This window comes from Dipodomys merriami, unplaced genomic scaffold (genome assembly GCF_024711535.1).
Source record: "Dipodomys merriami isolate MVZ:Mamm:240054 unplaced genomic scaffold, mDipMer1.0.p SCAF_184, whole genome shotgun sequence".
Lineage (NCBI taxonomy): Eukaryota > Metazoa > Chordata > Mammalia > Rodentia > Heteromyidae > Dipodomys > Dipodomys merriami.
In genome coordinates, this window is record NW_027203204.1 from 503,135 (window position 1) to 529,700 (window position 26,566).

The 26,566-nt window shown below is 39.2% G+C and overlaps 1 protein-coding gene across 5 annotated transcripts in view; it reads left to right on the top strand.

Moving 5' to 3' along the window:
- The window catches only part of LOC138830115 (ligand-dependent corepressor), a 98,410-nt gene that overhangs the window by 10,502 nt on the left and 61,342 nt on the right, over positions 1-26,566 (top strand). For 4 of the 5 annotated variants that reach the window (XM_070026516.1, XM_070026517.1, XM_070026520.1 and 1 more), the window contains exons 3-4: positions 24,226-24,291; positions 24,791-24,870. The gene's annotated coding sequence lies outside the window, so the exon portion shown is untranslated. The remainder of the gene's footprint in view (positions 1-24,225; positions 24,292-24,790; positions 24,871-26,566) is intronic. The other variant, XM_070026519.1, reaches the window with a different exon arrangement.

A 26,566-nucleotide genomic window follows, 5' to 3' on the forward strand; every position in this document is an offset into this window, starting at 1 on the left:
TTTTTTTTTAAATCATTCATGTTGTAAACTTTCTTTATATATTCTGGATGTTAGATCTTCTACAAATAATTATTGATCAACGTACAAGTAAATACATTAATCAGCTAAATTGCAGTATATTTGTAAAGGGAATATGGTATGGCATAGAATAATCAGAGTGAAACAGAATTTATTCAATAAAGGATTGCTTAAATATCCTTTAAATTGCTTAAGTTGCATAGTTATTTGTGGCTTTGTATAACAATACAGATAGATTTTGCTATCTATATTGTTAGATATGTCTTGAGATGTTGGAATGTCTTATGGGAATAAGAACACCAACTTGAAAGGAACTTGGCAAGGCACACTTCTCCAGAGGACGGCACCATCAGCCAAAATGAAGCAAGGAATCGCAAGGAATTGTATCTCCAATTAACCACCAGAAAACCAAAAGTGGTGCTGTGGCTCAAGTGGCAGAGAGCTCACCTTGAGCTGAAGACTGAGGGACAGGGCCCAGGCCCAGAGTTCAAGCCCCACGACTGACAGGCTGCTCCCCTTCTATAACTAATGCAGCAGACCCTGCCCCCTGCCCCTGTCCCTCTGCTCAGATTGGCTTAAGTTAACATCTGCTGGCTTAAGTAACAGGAACAGGATGTCTTAATTAAAATGTAGTAGGAACAGAATATAATTAACAAGGGCCAAGCTACTGGCCAAAATGAGAACTCTTCAGAAAAACAGTTCTCACAAGCTAGAAAGGAAGCAATTCAGTGTGGTAGAAAAGATGACTTTTCTTACAGTATTCCTACCTTTCTGTAGTGAAAGTTGAAATATTAGAGATAATGTGGTATGCCATATTATTCAAGTCTTACTTGATGCCTGAATTTTGAGTAGTAGATAACAAAGGTCTTTATTACCCTATTGCGTTTTGTCTGAATCTATTCCACTTTGGAGTTTAAATAGTAAGTATATCTGTCTACATCTGTTATTTTATGTTTTTTTGGTCGGTGGTAGGGATTGAAACTCAGAGCCTGGGCACTGTCTCTATCTAAGCCTTTTTACTTAAGGCTAGCCCTTTATCGCTTTGAGCCATTTCTGGTTTTCTGTTGGTTAATTGGATATGAGAGTCTCATGGGCTTTTCCTGCCCAGGCTGGCTTTGAACTTTGATCCTCAGATTCAGCCTCCTATAAGTAGGTAGGATTGTAAGTGTGAGCCACCAGTGCCTGGCTAAGAGTACATTTCTTTTGGGACAGTGTCACCTGTTCCCTCACATAATTTTGTGTGTATGTGTGTGTTGTGGGGCTTGAGCTCTGGGCCTGAGCACTGTCTCTGAGCTCTTCAGCTCTAGGCGAGGGCTCTACCACTTGAGCCACTTGAGTCTGGTTTTCTGAGTTGTTTATTGGAGATAAGAGTCTCACTGGGACTTTCCCACCTGGGCTGGCTTTGAACCATGATCCTCAGATCTTAGCCTCCTCAGGGTTACAGGTGTGAGCCACCAGCTCAGGGCTTTCAAGCTTTTTTTTCTGTTTATGCGTTACTGAGGAATTGAACCCACAGCTTCATGCATGCTAGGCAAGCACTGTACCACTGAGCCACATTCCCAGCCCTTGGCACTCTTACCATTTAAGCTATCTATACCTCTACTCTGGCTTTTTGTTGGTTAATTGGAGATAAGAGTCTTACAGACTTTCCTATCCCAGCTAGCTGGCTTTGAACCATGGTTCTCAGATCTCAGCCTCTTGAGTAGTTAAGATTACGGGCGTCAGCCACTGGAACCTGGCAATTTTGTCATCCTCATTAAGGTGTTGTACAGAGGGGTTACCATTGTCAGGTAATACATTTCTTTTTAGATAATGTCACCCTTCCTTAGCTTTCCCTCTCAGTTTCCCTCTCCTGTCCCTGTCTTTAAGTTGCATAATTCATTTTTTAGGTAGTATATAGTTACAAAGAAGACTTTTAGATACTACATCCCAGAAATTTGGAAATTGGCTCTACATGTTTATATTGTTACTAAAGTTCACATTGTAGCCAAAGGCCTGGTTCTGTATTTACCTTAGGTGTTTGATGTTTGTTTAATTAATGTTAAGTTGATTCTTGTAGATGTTTTGCTTGTGTTTAGCATATGCTAGCTGCCTTTCATGAAGCTGTTTATTTTGTTGCCATTGTTTTTGTCTTTTTTTTTTTTTTTTTTTTTGGGTCCGGTCGTGGGGCCTGAACTCTGGGCCTGGGTGCTGTCCCTCAGCTCTTCAGCTCAAGGCTAACGCTCTACCACTTGAGCCACAGTGCCACTTCCGGGGTTTTTCTTTCTTTCTTTCTTTCTTTTTTTGCTTTATGTGGTGCTGAGGAATCGAACCCAGGGCCTCAGGTATGCAAGGCAAGCGCTCTACCACTGAGCCAACTTCCCAGCCCCCTTGTTTTTGTCTTTTATCTGCCTCTGTTAATCATGTCATTTTATTCTTTATCAATCAGCATTTTCTGTTTACTGAATGTTCGGAGGTTTTTGGGAATAATATTCCTTTATGTATTTTCATTTTGATGTAAACTTCCCCCAGTCCCACTCATGAACAGTTAATATTTTTAGAGGTAGTGAATCAGATACTACTTTTATTATTTACTTATCTTTTTTTTTTTTTTTTTTTTTAATTTGGCTGGTTGTGGGGCTTGAACTTGGGGCCTGGGCACTGTCCCTGAGCTCTTTTAGTCAAGGTTAGGGTTCTAGCACTTTGAGCAACAGCACCAATTCCTAGGTTTGATATCTTAGAAACTATTGGAGAAGCATAGTAAAATATACAACAGAGGTTAAGAGATAATAAGAATAAATGTTCCCAATTAAGGTGCTATCAGGAAGAAAAAGAAGGCTAGAAGCTAACAATACAATCTTAATTTTGAGAGCTAGACTGACAAGGAAGTAGAACTCAGTGACTCATAGATACTAATCCAAAAGGTTTTTTGTCAAATTAAGGTATATTGACTTATATAATGGATTTTTTTTAATAAAGGGAAAACCTTTGTTTGCTTTGGTGACATTAGATGCTGGTATATCAAATACTGCAGGGATAGCATGATGCATAGTGCTTTCAAAGTACTTAGAGTCTAATTGGAGAAACAGAAACATTGATTCCAAGAGGAAGTGAAAGTTCTGAAAGAAGATAGGATTCTTTCTGTGTATAGAACTGTGGGGAAAGGGTTAAAGGAGGGTATTGTCATAGTAGGGATTCAGAATTTTTCTTTTTTTGTTTTAGATTGGGACTTGAACTCTGTATCTGAGGCTTTTTGTTCATTGGCAGATGCCCTATCACTTGTGTCATGCCTCCAACCCCCTAAGGGTTGGTTAATTTGTTGTTGTTTTTTTAAACTACAATTTATAAGAAAACAAATTTCAAGTTGATAGGTGAAAAATTAGTATGAGTTCACGAACCAGGGAGAGGAGAAAGAAAAGAAAGATAGTAATTAGCAAGGATTCTTCTATATAGGATATAGAAGTTACATCTTTTTATTTATTTATTTATTTTTTATTTTTATTTTTTTGGGGGGGGTCCGGTCGTGGGGCCTGAATTCTGGGCCTGGCCGCTGTCCCTCAGCTCTTCAGCTCAAGGCTACCGCTCTACCACTTGAGCCACAGAGCCGCTTCCGGCTTTTTTCTTTTTGCTTATGTGGTGCTGAGGAATCGAACCCAGGGCCTCAGGCATGCAAGGCAAGCACTCTACCACTAAGCCACCTTCCCAGCCCAGAAGTTACATCTTTTTAGAAGACAAAAAGTTAGATCTGGATTTCTGTTATAGGATTGGCTTATAGAAATATTTTCCTTTATTACTACTTGATGCACTTTTTTAAAAGCCTCATCTTTGGCTGTAGAATATTCTTTTTTGTTTTTTCTTTGTTGGTTGTAGGGGCTTGAATTCAGGGCTTGGGCACTGTCCCTCAGCTTTTTTGCTTAAGGCCTAGCACTCTACAACTTGATCCACAGCTGAGGAATCGAACCCAGGGCCTCAGGCATGCAAGGCAAGCACTCTGCCACTGAGCCACCGCCTGAAACAAAGCTATCAAAATTTTAACCTAAAGGATTACTATTAAGATCTTTTTCATCTTAGTATAGCTTCAGTTTCTTTGTTCAAGATTTTATAGTTTTTGTTCTGTAGGGATCTTTTATTTGTTTAGTTCAATTTATTTCCAGGTATTTAGTTCTAATTCTTCTTTTTTTTTTGAGAGTATTGTCAATATGATTGTGAATACTCTTTATTTTCATGTTCCTTAAATGTATATAGAAAAGCTACTGGTTTTTGTGTTAATTTTTTGTTCTGCAACTTTGCAGACAAAAAAAAACCAAAAGCACAAAAAATCAGAAGTATTATGAATTACTGAAAAGCCTTAGGATGGAAGACAAATACTGATAGCACATCAGTCCATAATATTAACTTGGTTTCTTAAGACTACTGATCTTTCCTGTTTTTATTGTTATTACAATGGTGATACACAGAGGGATTAACAATTACATAAGTCAGGTAAAGAATATGTTTCTTTTTGGGAGAGTGTCACCCCCTTTCCTTGCTCTCTCCCAGTTTTTCTCTCCCATTCCCCACCCACAAGTTGTATAGTTCATTTTCATCATAGTGCCTAGTGAGTACTACAACTGCAGTTGTTCATCCTTATTGCTATATACTGAACATGTTTTCTCATTCTTTAAAATATACGCAGAAGCTTTAACTTTAATACTCTCTAAGTTTAGTTCCCCTTTTGATAAACAGTTCTATCTCTGGATAATTTCTTGTTTCACACTGAGCATTCAATAGGAACCAGACTACTCAATCCTTACATGCTTAGATATTTCCTCAAGATAAGCATCTAGTTGCATCTGATACTTCCACATTCCCAGCTCTCAAGGGCCTCGTTCTTAAGACTACTAAGGCTGTATTTTGAAGGCTTTCTGCCAGGGTGGTCTAAACTCCCTAAACCACCCATTTCTTTGCCATTTATAACCAACATTGCCTTTCCCTCCTGTCTATGAATAACGTATTCCTCATTTCCATCTGAGACTTGATTAGAAAGATCTTTACCAGGCAGGGCAATAGTGGCTCACAACTCTAATCCTAGCTGAGATCTGAGGCTGAGATCTGAGGATCTTGGTTTGAAGCCAGCCTGGGCAGAGAATTACATGAGATTCATTTCTAATAAACCACTATACTCAGAAAAAGCCGTAAGTGGTGCTGTGGCTCAAATTGTAGAGTGCTAGCCTTGAAAAAAAGAATCTTGGGACAGCACCCAGCCCCTGAGTTCAAGCCCTAAGATTGGCACCAAAAAAAAAAAAAAAAGATACACCACAAAACTCTTTCAGTTAGTCCCTACCCATTATCCACTTCCAAAACAACTTTCACAGTCTTAGGTTTTGTTTAATTTTTGTCAGTCATGGGGCTTGAACTCAGAGTTTGGATGTTGTCCTTGGGCTCTTTCCCTCAAATCTAGTACTCTACCACTTTGAGCCACAGCTCCACTTCCAGTTTTCTGGTTGTTAACTGGAGATGAGAGTCTCACTCAGGCTGGCTTTGAACCACCTCCTTAGATGTCAGTCTTCTAAGTAGCTAGGATTACAGGCATGAACCACCAGCACCCAGGTATTTATTACAGCAACATCCTATTTCCAGTACCAATTTACTGTCTTAGTTTGTTTTAACAAAATGTTGTAGAGGAAGCAGAGTTATGGCTCAAGTGGTAGAGCTCCAGCCTTATGCAACCAGGCTCTGGGAGTGACACAAAAAACAACACCCCAAGGATTGGGTGACTTAAAACAACAGAAATTTATGATAGTTTTGGAGACTAGAAAGTCTCTAAAAGGTGTAAGATTAGGTATTTGATAGGGGCACTCTTTACAATTCACAGATGGTTGTCTTTTTACTATGTCTTCACTTGGCTGAAATGTGAGGAGTCTCTCAGACTTTTTTGGCTAGGGGAGGGGGGGAGACAGTTCTGGGGCTTGAACTCAGAGGAGCCTGGGCTCTGTCCCTGAGTTTCTTTTCCTCAAGGCTCGCACTCTACCATGTTAAAAAGCAGTGCTATTTCTGGCCTTTTCTGTTTCTGTGGTACTGAGGAATCAAACCCAGGGCTTGATGCACGCTAGGTAAGCACTTTACCACTAAGCCACATTCCCAGCCCTCAAGGGTCTCATTCTTAAGACTACTAAGGCTGTGTTTTGAAGGCTTTCTGCCACGGTGGTCTAGTCACTCCCTAAACTCTTGACTTCCTTTTATTTGCTTCATTTACATTTTATGTGATTAATGATAAAGAAGTACCACTGCCTTTATTGTTTCCTAAATGCCTTGGTTTGGTTTTGTTCAAGTCCACTAAACTGTCTTGTTTTGTGTTTTAAGGATAATTTCTAGTTAATATTTTTATTCCTTTTCTCATTTCTTTTTATGGTGGGGATGCAGAATTTTTATTAGCATACATTAGTTGTACCAAGGAAGTGTCTTTTAAATATTATTTTAATAATAACTATTATTTACAAATGGTTCCAATTTCACAAGTGTAGTGCATTTTGATCATTGTTAACCAATCATTCTCCCCAATATTCCCCATCCCATACATATCCTCAAGTTATATAGTTATATTTACCCATTAATAAATTTATGTTGGATATAAAATGGCTATTTGTTCATATAGGGGTTTTTTACTGTGACATGGAGGTGGGATAATATACGTTTATTATAATTACAGTGTCATATGTAATAGTTTAACTTTTTTTCTCTCCAGTCTTGGATTTTGAATTCAGGGTTTTGCATTTGTTATGTAGGAACTCCTTCCCTTGAGACATGCTTCCATCACTCTTTGCTGTGGTATTTTTTTAGACAGGATCTCACTTTTTGCCTGGGTTGCAATCCCCCCATTATGCATCTTTCTGTAGTTGGGATGTCTGGTACATACCATCACACTGGCCTTTTCTGTTATAAAGGGGTCTCAAACTCTCTGTTCAGCCTGGTCTCAAATTTTGATCTTCCAAGAGTAGTTACGATTATGGGTATGAGCCCCTATTTTTTCATGCTTATCAAGTTATTTGCTATATGGTAGAGAAAACTATATACTTTTTCATTTACTCTTTTCTCCTAAATTTTAATGCTATAAAACGTAGTCTTTTTTTTTCATTTTTATTCTCCATGATTAACTTATTTCATCTCAGTTGTTTGTCAGTTTTATCCATTTTGCCCATTCTCAATTTTATATCCCTTGTTTCAGCATCTCACTTTGACTTGAAATTCACCTGTCCAGTTGTTTCTGACATAAATCTACTTTGATTTCTAAAAGGTATCTCTTAGAGAAGGCATCCCTAATATGTTAGCAGATGGGATGAAATTATAAAGACAAAGTCAGAAACTAATGAAATAAGAGTCTAACCTGTACAAAAAAATCAGTGAAACAAAAAGTGGGATCTTGCTGGATGCAAGTTGCTCACGCCCGCAATCCAGCTACTCTGGAGGCTGAGATTTAAGGATTGCCATTTGAAGCCAGTCCCCAGCCCTGACAGGAAAGTCTGTGAGACTCTTATCTCTGATTAACACCAGAAAACTGGAAGTGATACTGTGGCTCAAAGTGCACTAGCCTTGAGTGAAAAAGCTCAGGGACAGGGCCCATACACCATAGTTCAAACAAACAACAAAAAAAGTGGGACCTTTTAAGCAAGGTGCCAATGCCTAACTCCTCTATTTTAGTTATTCAGAAGGTTGAGATCTGGAAGATTGTGGTTTGAGGTTAGCATGGGCATAAAAGTTCACTAAATTCCATCTACAAAATAATGAGAAACAGTGAGAGGGTATGCCTAGTACAAGTCCCCAGTACTTCCTTATGAACAAAGTTCCTGGAAAAGATAAGTGAGATTTGTTAAACTCATAACTAACTTGACCAAAAAGAGAGGGGAAAAGATTTTAAAAATTAGAGATTAAAAAGGGATCATCACAAATGAATAAAATCTGAAGCTCATGAGGGAATACTTTAGAAACCTATATCCAAACAAACTTCTAGAAACTACAAGAAATAAACTTGTAGATATAGTTAACTTCCCAAAATTGAACCAAGAGGATATAAGCAATGAAATTAAAATGGTAATGTCTTCCAACAAAGAAAAGCCTAAGATATATGGATTCACTGCTAAATTCTGTCAGAACTCCTCAAATTCTTCTGTGAAATAGATAGGGAAGGAACACTACTAGGAGTATTACTGAATTCATTCCAAAATGAGACAGAAGCAAAACAAAGAGAATTATAGGCATGCTGTGTGTGTGTGTGTGTGTGTGTGTGTGTGTGTGTGTGTGTGTGTGTGTGTGTGTGTGTTCGTTCATGTGTGTGTGTGTGTTCGTTCATGTGTGTGTGTGTGTTCGTTCTGGGCATTTAATTTAGGTTCTCTCTCTAGCACCCTACCATTTGTTCCAGGCCAATAGTTCCAGTTTATTGCTGGTAAACTGGAAATAAGAGATTAATGGACTATTCTCTGCCCAGGCTGGCTTCAGACATTGATTTTCAGATCTCAGCCTCCTGAGTATTAGCTATGATTATAGCCGTGAGCCTCCAATACCCACAAACCAATCTTTGAGCAACAGTGGTATAGAAAATTTAAGTAATTCTTGTAAACCATATTCAGCCATACATTAAAAAGACCATACTCTGTAATCAAGTTGGCTTCATTCCAGAGTTGCAGGGATGATAGTTCACATAGTCAAGAATAAAAAACACAATTATTTCAATTGATGCAGAAAAGGCTTTTAATAAAATTCAGGGGTTTTGTTTTGTTTTGTTTGTTTTTTTGTTTTTGGTCCTGGGGTTTGAACTCTGGGCCTAGGTGCTGTCCCTGAGTTCTTCAGCTCAAGGTGAGTGTTCTACCAATTGAGCCACAGTGCCACTTCCGGTATTCTGCTGGTTAATTAGAGATAAGCCTCTCATGGATTTTCCTGCTCTGGCTTGCTTTGAACCGTGATCCTCAGATCTCAGCCTCCTAAGTAGCTAGGACTATAGGCATGAGCCACTGGAGCCTTGGCAATTCAACATTCTTTTATGTAAAAACTCTGAAGAAAATAAAAGAGTGTACTTGGACATACTATATAGCCTATAGCCAGCATCATATTAAATAGAAAAAAGCTAAAATCATTTTTTTATAAAGTCAGGAATGATACAAGAATGTCCATTCTTTCCAATCCCTATTCATTATGGTACTAGAATTCCTAACCAAAGCAATAAAATAGGAGAATAAATGTTTTATGGGTTTCTAATAGGGAAAGGAAAAGTCCAATTATCTTTTGCAGATGACGTGGTCATATACTTAAGAAACTTAACAGATTCTCCCACAAAAACTTCTAGATGTAATCAACAGTTTTGGCAACATAGCAGAACATAAAATCAACACAAAAATTAGTAGCCTTTTTTTAGGCTACTAATAAAGTGAGAAAGCAATATAAGATTACTGTTTACAATATCCTAAAAAAACCCAATAACATCTGGGTATTAACTAGGGAAGAAAATTACTCCTAAAAACAATATAATCTTAAATGAAGAAAGGCCTCAGAAGATGGAAAGACATCCCATGCTCATGTATTGACAAAATTTGTGTCACAAAAATAGCCAATCTATAGATTCAGTACTATACCATACTTACCAAAGACCCAATGTTTCCACCTTTGTTTAGATGAGGTGTGGGAGAACTTTTTTTTTGAAATGACCAAGAATCACATAAAACTAGCCAGCATTCATGTCTATGATTTTGTTGTCTTTATTCAGCCAAACAGGTATACGATGAAAAGGTTTATTACCATAGAAAGTTTTGTTGCTATTTCTCAGAAATGGCATACTCTATACTAGTGTTCCCTCTGGCTAGAATTCTGTTCTGGATGTCCACTTGGTTTGCATCCTCACTTTAGTCGTTCTCGGTCTTGTTTTTCTGACTGAGGCTGTTTGTGTTGCCCAATAAAATATCAGAAGCTTGGTAACTTACAAATAAAAGTGGTATAATTTGCTTGTTTCTGATGGCTAGGTAGCCTGTATTGCTTGGTACCAACATCTTTATGAGCGCCTGTGGTGCTCTCCCCATGCCACAGAAGTTGGAACAGAATTTACTGTGTACTGAAGGGGTATGTCTACAAGTATGAGACAGAAAAGTTGAGGAAGGTGTCAGTCTGGTTTATAATAACATTGTACTGTCCCAGCAGAATATGCTCCTATGAGCAAATTACTGACCTCTCAAGGATTTAATCACTTCTGGTAGGCCCCACTGCTTAAAAGTTCCAGCATAATTTCAACATTGCTACACTGGAGACCAAACTTGAGTACATAAATTTTTCAGGACATGCTCAATCTTGGCAGTCTAGATGTTCTCATTCAGTGTTTTAGTGTTGTTACTAGAGTTTAGGGTTTATTTTCTCACTTTGCTGTATTTTTCTATTATTTCTGCTTTCCCTTAGCTATATATTATGTATCCCACACCACCCATCTCCCATTTCACAAGTTAAAGGCTTTGTCTTTTGTTCACCAATGCATCTCCATTGCCTGGCTCATAGTAGAATCTCAAGTAACTGTAATCTACCAGTACAAGGATACTAAGAAACAGTGGGAAATTTTAAGCTCATTATTTCTCTAACTATATGTTTTAGAGCCTTCAAGTACGATAGTGAAATGCATGAGGCAATTAATTGTTTTGGCTCAAAATTCTAGAGACTGCCCAAGATGTAGTCCAAGAGGAAGTAGCCTCATTGCTCTGGACCCCCTTGTGAGGGCAAGTATTATATGACAAAAGTGTGTGGTGGGAACACAACACTTACCTCATGAACCAAGAAAAATAACAAAAGAGGGCTGGTGGAATCCCACAATCCTTTCCATGGGCATTCCAGTGTAACCCTGTAATGAAAAGATCTCTCACTAGGCCCCTGTTCTAAAGGGCCTATCCACATCAGTAATGCCATCCTGGAAACCAAGCCCTTAAAGCAGCTTTCATGGATCTTTGGGAGATATTATCAATATCCTTGTTTTAGTGTGGGGACATTTCTTTTTGGAGCAAAGGTTTACAGTGGCAGGCAAGGAGATAATACCTTACCCTAGAAGCATTATTAGCCTGCTTTATTTATTTATTTATTTATTTATTTACTTATTTACTTATTTACTTACTTACTTAGTATCCTAGGGCTTGAACTCAAACTGTGATTGAGAGCTTTTGTGCTCAAGGCTAACTCCATACCATTTGAGCCATAGTCTCATGTCTGGTTCTCCCTCCCCCCACCCCTACACACACACCTCCCCTTCAGAGACTGGGTGCTGCCCCTGAGCTCTTTTGCTCAAGGCTAGGGCTCTACCCTGCTGAATTACAACTCCACTTTGGTTTTGAGTGGTTAATTGGAGATAAGAGGCTGTAGGAGACTTTTCTGCCTAAGCTTGGTTTGAACCTTGATTCTCAGATCTCAGCCTGAGTAGCTGGGATTACTAGTGTGAGCCACTGGTGCCTGGCTTCTTTCTCCGTCTCTATCTCTCCCCTTCTTCCCTCCCTCCCTCCCTCCCTCCCTCCCTCCCTCCCTCTCTCCCTCCCTCTTTCCCTCTTTCCCTCCTTCCCTCCCTCCCACCCTCCCTTTCTTCAACTCTAGGCCTGGGTACTGTCTGAGCTCCTTTTGCTCAAGGCCACAGCCTTGAGCCACAGCCTCATTTCTGGCTTTTTGGTAGTTAATTGGAGATAAGAGTCTCAGGGTCTCTTGCTTGGGCTGGCTTCAAATCAGATCTACAGATTTCAGCCTCTTGAGTAGCTAGGATTACAGGTGTAAATCACCTACTTGGCTAGCCAACTTTGTGTTGTCATGACCTGTCATAAGGTTAGTGTTCATTTGAATGTTATTGGTATTTCTGGGTGTGTGTGTGTGTTGGTAGTGTGGCTGCCTCAGTGCCTTGTGAACTCAACATTTTCACAGAAGCAATAAGTTTAACATCTTATTTTGCTTTGCTCATCCCACCTCAGAAATGTCTTTTTAAGTTGATGCTTTGATTTAATTTTATCCCTATAGCTTGACTACACAGTGACTTGACTATAAAAGACCTACCACTTTTTTTTTTTTTAATTGCCTGTCCTGAGTCATGAACTCCAGGGCCGCGTACTATCCCTGAACTTTTGTGCTCAAGTTACCATTTAAGCCACAGATCTACTTCTGGCTTTTTGGTAGTTAATCAAAACTAAGAATCTAACAGACTTTTCTACCCAGGCTGGCTTTGAATTGCAGTTCTCAGATCTCAGCCTCCTGAATAGCTAGGATTACAAGCCAGAGCCATTGGTCACACTGGAAGGCCTTGCACTTTTTTTTTCCTATGTATATGTGAGTGCATGTGTGCATGCATGCCTGCCTGTGTGCGTGTGTGTGCATGCTGGTACTGGGGATTGAACTTAGAGCCTTGTACTCTTGCTTGTGTTTTTCTGTTCACAGCTGACACTCTTACTACTTGAGCCAGGCCTCCACCAGCATTTTGGTGTTAATTGGAGACCAGAGTCTCAGAAATGTGTATGCTGGAGATGACTTTGAACTGAAATCCTCAAATCTCAGCCTTATAATAATAGCTATTCAGGAGTAGCTAAGATTACAGTCCTGAACCACCATTGCCTAGAAATCTGTGTGTGTATGTGTATGTACGCATGCGTGCACACATGCATGTGAATGCACAGTGCCAATACTGGGACTTGAATTCAGGGCCTCACCTTGCACGTTCCTTTGCTTGCAATTTTTTGCTAAAGGCCAGTGCTCTACCACTTGAGCCATGCCTGTAATTCTGGCTTTTTTCTGGATAATGGATTGAAGAGTTCCAAGGATTTGTCTATCCAGGCAGATCCTCACCTTGCAGTCTTCTAAGTAGATAGACATGAGCCATCAGCCACTTTTTTTTTTTTTGGTCGGTAATGGGGCTTGAACTCTGGGCCTGGGTGTTGTCCCTCAGCTCTTCAGCCCAAGGCTAGCGCTCTACCACTTGAGACACAGCGCCACTTCCGGTTATCTGAGTGGTTTATTACAGATAAGAATCTCACAGACTTGTCCTGCCTAGGCTGGCTTTGAACCTCCATCCACAGATTTCAGCCTCCAGAGTAGCTAGGATTATAGGCGTGAGCCTCCGGCGCCCGCCGGCCCATCAGCCAGTTTTTTAAAAAATTGTAGAGGCTGGGCACTGGTGGTTCATGCCTGTCATCCTAGCTGCTCAGGAGGCTGAGATCTGTGGATGGCGGTTCAAAGCCGGCCGGGGCAGGAAAAGTCCACAAGACTCTTATCTCCAGTTAAACCATGAAAACCAGAAGTGGCAGAAGTGGCATGGTGGCTCAAGTGGTAGAGCACTTGCCTTGAGCTGAAGAACTGAGGGACAGTGCCAAGGCCCAGAGTTCAAGCCCCAGGACCAACCCTCCCACCCCCCCAAAAAAACCCAAAAAACAGCCAATGTTGAGATGTATTAATCTGAAAAATATATAAAACAGACTGCTGATGAGATGTCATAGTGGAGGAGGTGTTAGTGAGTCATTTATTTAGTGTAGAGTCATTGAGATCTCTATACTGAAAATGAACCTTGTAACAAAATCAGCAATATGGATTGTCTAGGCTGGCCTAACTGGGCGAAAGTTAATGAAATAGGAAAAGGTGGTAGGGTAGAAAAGAACCCTTTCTTTGTTCCCCTAAGGAAGTTTTGTTTGTTTTTTTTTTTTTTTGGTCAGTCATTGGGCTTGAACTCTGGGCTTGGACCCTGTCCTTGTCCCCTAGCTCTTCAGCTCAAGGCCAGTGCTCTACCGCTTGAGCCACAGCTCCACTTCCGGGTTTCTAGCAGTTTATTTGGAGATGAGAGCCTGAGCAGCTAGGATTACAGGTGTGAGCCTTTGTTTTCAACTGTAGAAATTTGCATTTTATCTGGAGCGAGGGAAGTAGACTTATAGTTCTGTTTTACCTAGTTAGCTCTATTATTCCCAAGGAGTTACTTGGTCTTTAACTTTTTGGGGAGAAGTTAGCCAACTCCCCTCTCCCAATTGCTTACCTGCCACATTATGATGTATAGTTTTGGCATCTTTGAGAAAATATAGAACAGGCTATTATGAGTTCAGTAATCCCTCCCTCCCTCTTTGTCTCTTAGGGACATTGGGAATTAAACCCAGGATCTACCAGGGTTGGTTTTGAACTGCGATTCTTAGATCTCAGCCTCCTGGGGTAGAGACATGGCTCAGTTGGTAGTGTTAGCCATGAGAGAATGTGTCAGGTACCAAGTTCAAGTCCTGGTCTTGAACCAAAAAAAATCTCAGTGTTCTGAATAGCTAGGATTACAGGCATGAACCACCAGTGTCCCTGCCTAATTTTTTTTTATTTAAATAGATATGTATTATTCACATCAGTATATATATATATATATAAACAGGTTTTTATTTAAAAACAGTGCTCATGTAGTTTACTGACTTGGTTGTGATGAGGTTCTCCAAGAGAGGACCTCAGATTATAGTTCACACATAAAAGTAACTATCCAAGACAGTTTGATAAAACAGAAAACAAAACAAAACCCTCAAAACTGCCCCCAGGATTTCTAAAAACTTGAATTCATCTCATCTGTTTACTGTGGTTTTGTTTGTTTATTTTTGTTTTTTCTTTTTGCCAGTCCTCAGGCTTGAACTCTGGGCCTACGTGCTGTCCCTGAGCCTCTTTGTGCTCAAAGCTAGTGCTCTACCACTTGAGCCACAGAGCCACTTCTGGCTTTTTTGGAGTAGTTTATTGGAGATAAGAGTCTCATAACTTTCTTTTTTTTGGGGGGGGGTCTGGTCGTGGGGCCTGAACTCTGGGCTTGGGTGCTGTCCCTCAGCTCTTCAGCTCAAGGCTAGCGCTCTACCACTTGAGCCACAACGCCACTTCCGGCTTTTTTCTTATGTGGTGCTGAGGAATCGAACCCAGGGCCTCAGGCATGCAAGGCAAGTACTCTACCACTGAGCCACCTTCCCAGCCCCTCTCATAACTTTCTTGCCTGGGCAGCTTTAACCTCAATCCTGGGATCTCAGCCTCTTGAGTAGCCAGGATTATAGGTGTGAGCTACTGGTGCCCAGCTTTCATCTACTTAATAACTTTATTTAATATCGTTATTTAATATTTTGGAATCTCACTTATGGTATTACATATGTAAGCATAGTTGTGAAATTATTTTGGAGATATTCTAGCTATAAACTGTATATATTCCCTTTCTAGCTTTAATTTTATTGTCATTATTCATATTATTTTTATGCTGGTACCTCAGTACCTGGACATTGTCCCTTTGCTTTTATCACTCAAGGCTGGCACTCTACCACTTGAGCCACACCTCCACTTCTGGGATTTTGCTGATTAATTGGAGATAGAATCTCCCAGATTTTTTTTGGTTGTTATTGGTGTTGGGCTGTCTTTGAACTGGGATTCTTAGACCTCGGCATCCTGAATAGTTTTGATTACAGGATGAGCCACTAGTACCCAACAAAATCATATTTTAGTGACCAAGGATTTTTGTTCTTAAGGGTGTGGGGGGGGCTGTGTGCGCACGTGCCAGTCCTGGGCCTTTTACCGTGTGTGTGCCAGTCCTGGGGCTTTAACCTCAGGGTCTGGAAGTTGTCCTTGAGCTTCTTGCTCAAGACTAGTGCTCTACCACTTGAAACACAGCTCCCACTTTGAGCTTTTTGGATTATTGAAGATAAGAGTCTCATGGACTTTGTTGCCCAAGTAGGCTTCAAATCTGAACTTCAGAACTCAGTCTCCTGAGTAGCTAGTATAACAGATGTGAGCCACTGGCTGAAATAATTGAGAACAATCCTTTCTAGAGTGAATGGCTGCTTTACAACATTCCTTGAAATGTCTCTCTTTTATGCCTGTCCACAAATAAATAGTTTGGTTATATAAAGTATCTTTACTCTCAGAATTTTGTACAGTTAATCCTTAAACAATACAGGTTTGAAGTACTTAGGTAGTAGATTTAAACATGGAGATACTTTTTTGTTTTTGTTCAGCACTTCTGGGCCTGGGCACTGTCCCTCAGCTCTTTAGCTCAAGGTTAGTGCTCTCTACCACTTGGAGCCACAGGTTCACTTCTAGTTTTCTGGTGGTTAATTGGAGATAAGAGTCTCAAGGACTTTCCTGCCCAGGCTGGGTTTGAACTTCGATCCTCAGATGTCAGCCTCCTGAGTAGCTAGGTTTATAGGCATTTAGCCACCAGTGCCCTTCTAGAGATACTAAAAAGAATTCCCCCCCCAAAGTTTTATTATAAAAAAAAATCAACATTTCATTTGTTACAATTCAGCTTATTGTAATAATGAAAAAGTTTATACAAAGGTTTTTTTTTTTTTTTAATAATTAAAGCACTTACTTTACAAAAAGAGGGGAGTGAGCTGGGTGCTGATGGCTCACACCTCCAATCCTAGCTACACCGGAGGCTGAGATCTGAGGATCATGGTTCAAAGCCAACCCCTGGCAGGAAAGTCCTCCTGCCGGAGAGACTCTTATCTCCAACAAACCACTAGAAAACTGGAAGTGGTGCTGTGGCTCAAGTGGTAGAGCGCTCACCTTGAGCTGAAGGGGGTAGGGACAGTGCCCAAGCCCAGAGTTCAAGCCCCATGACCAACAGAAAAAAAAAAGGGGAGTGGAAGAGAGGAGGGATGACCAAATGTTGACCATTATAATATAAATACATCCCTCCAAAGCACCACTTTACCAAAGTTGTGTAAGAAACACCAGCTGACATTAAGACATGAGAAGATTAAAGCTTAGGAAACAACTTTAAAGGATAAATAGCCCAAAGTACCAGCTCCTTTACATGTAGGTAAGGCCTGACCAGCTCAACATCCTCTTTCTGGTTCTTAGATCTCTCACTAAACTTGTAATAACTTCACACAGCACTGGACTTAATCATTACTTGCTGTTTTCCTTTTAGTATCCAGCCTTAGGATTTACATAGATAGATGCACATTTCTAATTCCCAATCTTACATCTTGCTAAAGAAAAACCTCAAATGGGGAGTAAGCAAAAAACATGTTGTCTTCAATTGTCCAGTGTTAACTTCTGGGAAAACCTAAGTAATGGGAGATCTCCTAGGTCTGTATTAGGTTTATTTTGCATTCTTGAGCACAGAACATTTATGTGAGGTTATATCTATAATCTATATTTTTATATCTATAAATCATTTGCACATGGCTATGAAACAAGTAGATCTTACCTGAGTTGAAGGAGGATGAGGGTAGAGCCAGTAATTTGATTCTGAGTCATTTAGATAGGGTGTAGGTAGTTCATACCTGTAATCCTAGATATTCAGAAGGCTGAGATCTGAGGATTGGTTCTCAATGTTCATAACATCAGTATTTTAACTTACAAACATATAAATTTGTCTTAAGATCCAGTGTCCTTTACTCTTAAGAATTTCAAAAGTCAGGGGCTGGGAGGGTGGCTCAGTGGTAGAGCCTTGCATGCATGAGGCCCTGGGTTTGATTCCTCAGCATCACATAAGCAAAAATAAAAAAGCCGGAAGTGGCGCTGTGGTTCAAGTGGTAGAGCGCTAGCCTTGAGCTGAAGAGCTGAGGGACAGCGCCCAGGCCCAAAGTTCAGGCCCCACAACCGGACCTCCCCCCACCCCCCCAAAAAAAAAAGAATTTCAAAAGTCAAATTTGGGACTGTTATGCAATTATGCAATCCTAGAAGTTAGAAATCATGCATATGGAGATTTTTTTTGAGATCTTTGACCATTTAAAATATTTGGAAGATGGTGCAACCTAGAAATACAGAAAAAAAGAAACATTTCATGTCATGAATGCATACAGCTTATGTAGAGCATTTTCTATTTTCAATCATTTATTATTAAACAAGCTATTATAGTAAGTTAGAATTAGGGCTGGGAATGTGGTTTAGTAGTAGAGTACTTGTCTAGCATGCATGAAGCCTTGGGTTTGAATCCTTACCACCACATACACAGAAAAAGCCGGAAGTTGTACTCTGGCTCCAGTGGTAGAGCACTAGTCTTAAGCAAAAGAAGCTCAGGGACAATGCTCAGGCCCAAAGTTCAACCCCAGGTCCTTGCCCACCTTTCCCCCACCCCCCCAAAAAAAAGTTAGGATTAGCTGGGGGCTGGTAGTTTAGTCCTTTAATCCTAGCTACTTAGGAGGTCAGTTGAGGGTCTAAGCCAGTCCAAGCAGGAAATTCCATGAGACTCTGCTCTCCGGTTAACCATCAGAAACTCAGAAATGGAACTATACCTCAGATGGTAGATAGAGCCCTGGCAGAAATAGCCTGGTAAGAACAATTGAAAAAACTAAATAAAACCACTCCATGTCTGCCCACCATTTTCTGTTCATTGTCTACCTTTATCCCTGGTTCTCAGTTAATTTATGTTGAATACATGAATACGTATTTCTATTCAATAAATGAATAGGGTTGATAGATTGAAGAGATACTATCAAGGAGATAGTTTTAATTTGGGGAAGATGAAATACAAAGACTTAAGAAAATACTGAGACTTATGGTATTGGATAGGAATTATTTTAGAAATTAGTCAAATCTAATAAAATATTTTTTGAACATGTACTATATTGTGTTAAAGATAGCTTTAAAACCCTCATCATTGACCATATTAAGACTTTTCAGTGTTTATTTTTCTGTGGTCTATGTTATCAATCTTCATGGCTTTTCTGTAAGATCATGTCTCAAATTTTGAATATATTTGTTCTTCCCTTATTTGCCTTTTTTTTAATGTCAAGCATAGCACGTGAGGCATTCCCTGTTGCTATGCAACTGCTAAATTCAGTATTTCTTTATTAATAACATTGAGTGATGTTTTTATTAATAAAACATCCAGTGAAGAGAGGGTAGTAAAATAGAGCTTTCCCAGTATCCAGTCAGTAATACTTGTAAGGTTTAATTAAGTTTGAGAAGAAGAGGAATGATTTTTCAGGAAATATTTTAAGCTAAATCAGCTGTGTTTTCTTCCCTTTTCTTTTCATCAATTTTTGTTTTGTTTTGTGGCTTTGAACTCAGGTCTTGGACTCTGTCCCTTAGCTCTTTTGTTCAAGGTTCTAACACTTTGAGCCACAGTACCACTTCCAGTTTTTTGGTGGTTAATTGGAGATAAAGAGTCACGGATTTTCCTGCCCAGGCTGGATTTGAACTGCAGTCTTCAGATCTCAGCTTTTTGAATGTAACTAGGATTACAGGAGTAAGTCACCAGCGCTTGGCCTTTCCATCAATTTCCATCAAGAGTTGACTTTTAGCTCAAGCTGAACCTGGAACTTGCTATGTAACTTAGGCTGGCTTAAACTGTCCATGTTGTTGACTCTACTTTCCCAGGGATAGGAATCTATAATGAAATTAGTCTTTTCTACAGTACTTTTTTTTTTTTTTTTTTTTTTTTGAAAAAAATCTGTTATTTGGTTTTTGCTTGTTTCTGTGTTACTGGTGAAATCTTTTCTCTGTTTTCTGTTTTCCAGATCCTGTTCTTGTAATCTTAAAGTCTATATGTCATAAATGCTTTATTTTTTACTTTCTGCTTTTCTTGCTATATAGTTTTTTTCAAAAGTTGAAAAGCTTAATGACAATACATTTATTTTTTTTGCTACTTACAATCTTTAAAATTTACACAGAGCTAGGCAAGGTGGTTCATACCTGTAATCCTTACACTGTCAAAGCTGAGGCAGAAGTGGACACCAGTGGCCTGTAATACCAGCTGCTCAGGAGGCTGAAATCTGAGGATTGCAGTTCAAAACCAAGCCTGGCAAGAAAGTCTAACCTTGAGCAAAAGAAGCTCAGGGTCAGCACTCAGGCCCTGAGTTCAAGCCCAGGACACTCCCACCCCCTTCCCCCTCCTCTCCTATAGTTGAGGCAGAAGATGCCAAAACTATACATTATAATGTGGCAGCCAACTGGGGTTTGTATAGTGAGTTTTGGGCTAATCTGGACTACATAGGGAAATATTCTCAGAAGAAAACCAAAATTTTATTCTTAGCATACAATTTGAAATTTGTTTGAATTTCTTGTGAACTCAAGTCAAAGAGTACACTTTAAAACATGACAGGTATTAAAAATAGTTACTCTTGGGGCTGGGAAAGTGGCTCAGTGGTAGAGTGCTTGCCTCGCATGCATGAGGCCCTGGGTTCGATTTTTTTCAGCACCACATAAGCAGAAAAAACTGGAAGTGGAACTGTGGCTCAAGTGGTAGAGCGCTTGCCTTGAGCTAAAGAACTGAGGGATAGCACCCTGCCCAGAGTTCAAGCCCCACAACTGAGCAAAAAAAAAATTAAATTAAATTTGCTAGTTAGGATAAGGACTACCTGTAACCTCTTAGCTGTATTTGTATTTAATTTTGTTAATGTTCTTGTAATAATTTTAATGGCAAGAAATATGAGTGGTTTAAAAAAGCAGTTGTTTAAAAATAAGTGAAAAATTTATATTTCAAAAGAGAGCTTAGTGATAACTTTCTAAATTACAATGTGGATAACATGAACTGTAGAGATTACTCTGTTGAAAATGATGATTTAATATTTGGGTATCCTAAGGTGGGTGTCAGATGCTCACTTCTGTAATCCTAGCTACTCAGAAGGCTGAGTTCTGAGGGTCTCAGTTTAAAGCCAGACCAAGCAAGAAAGTCCACTAAACTCTTACCTCTAAGCACTAAAAAGTCAGAAGTGGATTCCAGTGGTAGAGTGGCTAACCTTGAGCAAAAAACCCTCAGGTACAGTGTCTTAAGCCCTGAGTTCAAGTTCCAGGAACAGCGCTTGTGCACACGTACACACAGACACAGACATTATTCCTAAAAAAACATATTACAAAGAATCTATGAAGCCATATGGATGGCTTCATAGATTCTTTGTAATATGTTTTTTAAAATATTTTTTTAATTTTTTATTGTAAAGATACTATACAGAGGGTTACAGTTACATGAGTAAGGTAATGAATACACTTCCTATTGAGCATTGTTATCCCCTCCATTGTTTTCCTCCTACCATCCCTTCCCTCCCTACCTTCCTGGAGGTTCTTTTTTTTTTTTTTTAATTGTGATTAAGTGATTACATAATTTCCCGAATTTCACAGTATTGTGGAATAATGATGCTCATTTAAAGTCACAAGTTCATTCTAACTTTCCTGGAGCAAATTGTCTATCACAGTCTATAACATATAATGGTGTACACATATACACCATACATGTGATCAGCAGCATGGGGATATTTAGTAGTGGTTCGACCAGATGAGTGGGAGTTCTTTGTTTCTTAAGTCCTGTTAGTTTTGTCGTATCACCTAACATTTTGGATTTAGCATCCACTTATCAGGGAGATCATGTACCGTTTGTCTCTTTGCTCTTGGCTTACCTCGTTCAACATAATTCCTTCTAGCTCCATCCATTTCCCTGCAAATGCCATTATTTTGTCATTTCTAATGGCTGCATAATATTCCATTGTGTATAGATACCACAATTTTTGGATCCATTCATCTGTGGTGGGGCATCTGGGTTGTTTCCATATCCTAGCTATTGTGAACAGTGCTGCAATAAACATGGAGGTGCACGTGTTCTTGTATATTGGTTCCTGTTGTTCAGGGTAGATGCCTAGAAGTGGTATGACTGGGTCATAAGGGAGGTCAATTTTTAGCTTTCTAAGGACCCTCCAGACTGCTTTCCAAAGTGGTTGTATAAGTGTACATTCCCACCAGCAGTGTAATAGGGTTCCTCTTTCTCCACATCCCCTCCAGCATTTGTCGTTGGCTGATTTGTGGATGTGGGACATTCTGACTGGGGTAAGGTGATATCTCAGGGTTGTCTTTATTTGCATTTCCTTCACCACCAGGGATGATGAACATTTGCTCATGTGTTTCTTTGCCATTTTTATTTCTTCATTTGAGAAGTCCCTCTTTAGTTCCCTTGCCCATTTAGTAATTGGTTTGTTAGGTTTGGGAGGGATTAGTTTCTTGAGTTCCCTGTATATACAGGATGTTAACCCCTTGTCTGATATATTGCTGGTAAATATTTTTTCCCAATTAGTTGGTTGTCTTTCTAGCTTGGTTGCGATAGATTTAGCTGTGCAGAAGCTTTTTATTTTAAGGTAGTCCCATTTGTCGAGTCTCTCTCCAACTTGTTGTGACCCTGGGACTCTGTTCAGGAAGTTCCTTCCTGTGCCTATTAGTTCAAGTGTTTCTCCTACTCTGTCCTGCAGTAGTTTCAGAGATTCAGGTTTAATGTGAAGGTCTTTAATCCATTTTGAGTTGATGTTGGTGCATGGTGATAAGGCTGGGGTCCACTTTTAGTTTTCTGCATGTGGCTGCCCAGTTTTCCCAGCACCAGTGGTTGAAGACACTGTGTTTCGTCCATTGTATGTCTTTGGCTCCTTTGTCGAATATAAGCTGGCTGTAGGCCTGTGGATTTATTTCTGTATCTTCTATTCTGTTCCATTGGTCTTCGGGTCTGTTTTTGTGCCAGTACCACGCTGTCTTTGTTATTATAGCTCTGTAGTAGAGTTTGAAGTTTGACATGGATATCCCTCCCATATTTTCTTTATCCCCTAGAATTGTTTTGGCTATTCTAGGTCTTTTGTTGTTCCATATGAATTTTTGGACAGTTTTCTGTATTTCAGTGATGTGCTTCATTGGGATTTTAATAGGAATTGCATTGAATTTGTATATTAGTTTTGGAAGTATTACCATCTTTACTATATTAAGTTGGCCTATCCAAGAGCATGGGAGGTCTTTCCATTTCCTAGTGTCTTCTGCAATTTCTTTCTTTAACTTTTTATAGTTTTCATTAAATAGTTCTTTTACATCTTTGGTTAGGTTAATTCCTAAATATTTTATTTTGGGGGAGGTTATTGTGAATGGGGTTGCTCCCTTTATTTCCCTCTCTTCTTGTACATTGTCAGTGTACAGGAAGGCAACTGATTTTTGTGGGTTTATTTTGTATTCTGCTACTTTGCCGAAGTAATTTATGATTTCTAAGAGTTTGGGGATGGAGTTTTTGGGATCATGAAGGTATAGTATCATGTCGTCTGCAAAAAGGGATAGTTTAACTTTTTCTTTCCCTATGCGGATCCCTTTAATGTCTTTTTCTTGCCTTATTGCCCTGGCTAAGGGTTCCAGGACTATATTGAAGAGGAGTGGAGACAGTGGGCATCCTTGCCTTGTTCCTGATTTTAGGAGAATTGGTTGTAGCTTTTCCCCATTAAGTATAATATTGGCTATTGGTCTGTCATAAATGGCTTTTATTGTTTTTAGAAATGTTCCTTCTATTCCTATTTTCTCCAGAGCTTTTAGCATGAATGAATGTTGAATTTTATCAAAGGCCTTTTCTGCATCTGTGGCGATAATCATGTGATTCTTGTGTAATATGTTTTTAAGCAGAATAAAGTCCGTGACACATAATTTGGGAGCCACTGCTTTAATCCATTATTCCGGATATGTAGTATGCCTGTTTTCTTCTGTCCTTTTCAATTTAGAAAAATGAGCCAGGTGCCCGTGGCTCACACCTGTAATCCTAGCTAACTCAGGAGGCTGAGATCTGAGGATTGCAGTTCAAAGCCAGCCCAGGCAGGAAAGTTCGTGAGACTCTTATCTCCAATCTCCCCTCTTCCCCTCCCCCCCCCCCCCCCCCCCGAAAACCGGAAGTGGTGCTGTGGCTCAAGCGGTAGAGTGCTCACCTTGAGCTGAAGAGCACAGGGACAGGGCCCAAGTCCAGAGTTCAAGCCCCACGACCAACCAAAAAAAAAAAAAATTTAGAAAAATGGCTTATTTAAAAAAAAAAACCAACTCACACTGGTGAAGTAGTGAACCAGGCAAGTATTGTGGTTATATGAAATAATCACAAAGATATTTTTCTTCTAAAATAGTATGTTGTGGGGTGTGTGTGTGTGTGTGTGTGTGTGTGTGTGTGTGTGTGTGTGTGTGTGTGTGTGTGTGTGTGTGTGTGTGTGTGTGTGTGTGTCTTGAGGATTTTAAAGAAAGCTATGGAAGTGTTGAACTAGCGACTCTTTAAAGATAGAACTTGAGAGTTTATGTAAAAATTTTGTAGGAGAGTAAGAGAATCTGAATTTTCATTCCTTTCTTGGTTATTTCTAATGTGTGTTTTTCTTGTTCTTGAATGTATGTGCTCAGAATTGTGTTGTTAATCATTAACAAAAATGTTCTCTTTTAGATTTGTCAGTGATACTCTTATTCCTTGACCTATCTTTGAGAACTAAGAGCATCATCACTGTAACATATTGATTAATATTATGGTGAATATTATTGTAGTAATACAATTTTTTTAATCCTTTTTAGGGTTTGAAAGTATTCTTGAAGGGCTGTTTGGACCTGCATTATTAAAAGATCTCAGTTTATTTAAAGGTACTAAAATTAGTTTTGGTATTTCAAAAGCTTTTTGATTATCTTGGTGTGATTTTAAGCTCCTTTTTATTTGGTTTCATGAGGTTAAAGTTAAACCCAAGTAAGCATCTTTTTATGTTTAGTGGATATTGTTAACATGTTTAAGCAGCATGTATTAATTAAGCATGAGAGTGGTTAGGAATTGAGTTTTGAGTTATGATTTCAGATTTTTTTCTTGTTGAGCTAAGAATTTTAAAACACAGGAGGATGAGAGTGTAGTAGAAATGTGCTTGCCTTTTATGCATGAAGCCCAGGAGCAAAATTAAAACATGATTGGCAGTAGAGATCAGTGATAAGGCATTGAATTTGCCATGTATGAGCTCCTAAGTTTGATCCAGAGTTTGAAGACAAAAAGGAAATCTGTCACCTACTTAGTGAAGTTTTTGTTAAAAACAATATTTTGCAATTATAATTTATTTTCTGAAAATTGTTTTTTAAATTACTATTATATTTTTTGCAGATTGTGAACCTGAAAACATCTCTAGTTGGACTTTTGATGAAAATTGTCTGTTCTGTTGTTTGAGAAGAGAGAAAATAAAGGTAACCCAGAATCTTGTGAAACCGTTTTTAACCATAGTATTTTAGTGTCCTTTAAAAAAAATTATTTAGTTGGTTGTTGGGAAAGAAAGTATGATACTTTCTTTATAAAGGGTTTGATAGTAACTCTGGGTTTTGCAACTGTTTTCTGGGTTTTGCAACTGTTTTTAGTCTTTAGATTTGTCTAATAAGAAATCTGCATCCCAGCATGCAATTGCTTTGTTATTAAGTTACTAAGTTATTTAGTTACTTAGTTATCTACTAGGTCTTAAACTGTTCTGTTTATCTTAAATAGGAAGTGTACTATAATCCAAGAAATGGGAGTTATTAAAGAAGAGTAACAGATCTGGATTAGGCAGTTATTAATTTATGAAGATTTAGATTTATGATTTGCTATGATTTATGATTTCAAGTATTTGTAGTATCTAGGCACAAATGCTGCTTATATTCTGTTGTACAAATTAGTTGAACCTTTGTGCTAAATGTAAGTAGAGGGTTTGGGGTTTTTTGGTCTGGGCTTAACTCAGGACCTGGGTATTGTCCCTGAGCTTTTTTGCTCAAGGCTAGAGCTCTAACACTGAGCCACAAGGCCTTCCATCTTTACTTTCTTTCGTGTGTGTGTGTGTGTGTGTGTGTGTGTGTGTGTGTGTGTGTGTGTGTGTGTGTGTGTGTGTGTGTGTGTGTGTGTGTGTGTGTGTGTGTGTGTGTGTGTGTGTGTGTGTGTGTGTGTGTGTGTGTGTGTGTGTGTGTGTGTCTTTACTTTCGTGTGTGTGCGTGTGTGTGTGTGTGCGCCTGCCTGCCTGCCTGCCTGCCTGCCTGTCTGTCTGTGTCTGTCTGTCTCATACTAGAGTTTGAACTGAAGATTTTAAACACTTACTAGACAGGCACTTGGTCATTTGAGTTACACCTGTAGTCTGAATTTCCACAGTTGTGATGGTAGTTCACACTCTTAGCATTATTTCTGAATTCCTGAAGTAACATCATCAGTCTCTTTCTCAGAGCTCTTCAGGCTGTTAAAAACTCCCTCGATCCGGAAATAATGCCCTGTACTCAGTCTTCAAGGACTTTTTCATTGCCTTTTTTAACTTAACTCTCAAGTTCCTTGGTAGCCTGTACAATCCCAACTCTATCCTATAATTTTGAATGTAGGCTTTATTTCTATTTCCAGTCCCCTTTAGCTTTTAGTTATTTTTCAGTTAGGGTCTTATGCTTTTTGCCAAGGATCAGCCACAGGTAGGTAACAATCCTCTTTCCTGTGCCCACTGCCAATTTGGATTATGTGTGTGCCACCATACCCAGTTTCTTTGTTGAGTTGGAGGCTTGCTAACTTTTGTCAAGTCTAGCCCAGAGCCAAAAGCCTCTTGGTCTCTACCTGCTGAGTAGATCATATCATAGTCATGGGCCATTACACCTAGCCACACTCTACTTTCCTTTCTAATAATGTTTCAATAGTCAATATAGTTTTCTTTCAATTAAACTGCAAATCTTAGCCTAATTTATATTAAACGACATACCTTTACTAGTCTTTGGACTACTAAAAAAGAACTTTACTTGTTTTCTGTAGTTGAAAATCCCTTGCTTTTAGCTCTTAAGCCCTACTCTGTCTATAAATGTGTTGATACTATTGTGTCACTTTACACATTTAATTCAATATTTGTAGCAAATATTGTGACAGTATTCTAACTTATTTTTTGTTCCT